Raw genomic sequence first — 1916 nt, 5'->3', positions numbered from 1 at the left:
TGTGTGTGTGTGTGTGTGTGTGTGTGTGTGTGTGTTGATTCAGCACTGAGGAGATCTGCTGTTCTCTCTGCAGCTCAGATCAGAGCTGCTGGGACTGATTCCTGCTCCTGAAGGAAACATCTCACAGATCACAGATCACAGATCATCAGATCATCAGATCATCAGATCATCAGATCACAGATCACAGATCATCAGATCACAGATCATCAGATCACAGATCACAGATCATCAGATCACAGATCATCAGATCACAGATCATCAGATCATCAGATCACAGATCATCAGATCACAGATCATCAGATCACAGATCATCAGATCACAGATCACAGATCACAGATCACAGATCACAGATCACAGATCATCAGATCATCAGATCATCAGATCACAGATCATCAGATCACAGATCACAGATCATCAGATCATCAGATCACAGATCATCAGATCACAGATCATCAGATCACAGATCACAGATCACAGATCATCAGATCATCAGATCACAGATCATCAGATCACAGATCATCAGATCACAGATCACAGATCACAGATCATCAGACCACAGATCACAGAGGATTAATGACTCTTCATGTTATAAAATGAGCTGAAACACTTATTTATCTAAAACAATAACGTATAATATAACATGAGAGGAGTAAATGGTTTGGACTGTCTGCAGCAGCAGGAAGTGACAGTCCTGTGAGGATGCAGTGTTTATTTGTGGCTGCTGCAGCCTGAGCATGCAGGTGGTAATAAGCTGACAGATTAGTGAAAATCCAGGATTATAATCTGTGCCTCTGCAGTAGAACAACACAAACTGACTCTTCATGTCTTTGGACTGACGAGTCAAGCTTTGCCTACAAATCCCTGTCCAAACAACCTGAGGACAAATGCAACATGAAACTGGTTTTCATGTTTAAAATAATAATTAATTACGTAGAGAGCATAAAAGTAGCGGTATGTAAACAAATATAAACAGCAGGGCATTGTGGGTATTGTGTCATTTAAATGTTAAAAATAATAAATCCTCACCTTTAATCAGTAGAAATCTCTTCCTTCCGGTAATTTTGTGCGGATTCTGTGTTTTGCAGCCGAACTGAGCCTGATTGAGTCTGTGTGTGTCTGAGTGTGTCTGTGTGTGTCTGTGTGTGTCTGTCAGGAGCACAGCTTTGTAACTGCAGCACCAAGAGGCGGTCCTTCTGCCTCCTTCAGCTGGAGCTGTAGTTCCTCTGTGAGCCACCAGAGGCCTCCTTCAGCTGCAGTTCCTCTGTGGGCCACCAGAGGCCTCCTTCAGCTGCAGTACCTCTGTGGGCCACCAGAGGCCTCCTTCAGCTGCAGTTCCTCTGTGACCCACCAGAGGCCGCCTTCAGCCGGAGCTGCAGTTCCTCTGTGGGCCAACAGAGGCCTCCTTCAGCTGCAGTTCCTCTGTGGGCCACCAGAGGCCGCCTTCAGCTGCAGTTCCTCTGTGGGCCACCAGAGGCCGCCTTCAGCTGCAGTTCTTCTGTGGGCCACCAGAGGCCGCCACACAGCGCTGCTTACATCAGATCAGACGAACGGTAGGTCCTTTATATTTATTTGTTCTGACTTGTAGATTGAAATGATTTGAAGATGTCTTTAACACTAAAACAACAGGCCTACAGCGGTTAGTGGGGTGAGGTTTTCTCTTCGTGTYGCTGCTCACAGGGTCTGCACAGCGGTGGGTCGTTGCAGCATCCTCCTCTCCTGTGTGACAGACACACTTCACATCCTCCTGCAGCTCCATGTTCCTCTGACACTGAACACAATAAGCTTTTATTTTACTCGCCATTTTGTCTGGGAAATTACCTGCTGGTCATGCAGGTCGTTAAGAGTTGTTTCAATTGATAAATAAATAAATAAATAAATAAATAAATAAATAAATAAATAAATGTGTGTACTACAAC

At 44.8% G+C, this 1916-nt stretch overlaps 1 protein-coding gene across 1 annotated transcript in view; it reads right to left on the bottom strand.

Moving 5' to 3' along the window:
• The window catches only part of zgc:194990 (E3 ubiquitin-protein ligase TRIM17), a 13032-nt gene extending 11870 nt beyond the window's left edge, over positions 1 to 1162 (bottom strand). The window contains exon 1 of the mRNA XM_014029606.1: positions 1027 to 1162. The gene's annotated coding sequence lies outside the window, so the exon portion shown is untranslated. The remainder of the gene's footprint in view (positions 1 to 1026) is intronic.
• Positions 1163 to 1916: the final 754 nt, after the last annotated feature.

The sequence above is a fragment of the Austrofundulus limnaeus genome, unplaced genomic scaffold (assembly GCF_001266775.1).
Source record: "Austrofundulus limnaeus strain Quisiro unplaced genomic scaffold, Austrofundulus_limnaeus-1.0 Scaffold926, whole genome shotgun sequence".
Taxonomy (NCBI): Eukaryota; Metazoa; Chordata; class Actinopteri; order Cyprinodontiformes; family Rivulidae; genus Austrofundulus; species Austrofundulus limnaeus.
The sequence above is the reverse complement of the archived record's forward strand: the minus strand, read 5'-3'. Positions and strand labels throughout refer to the sequence as shown.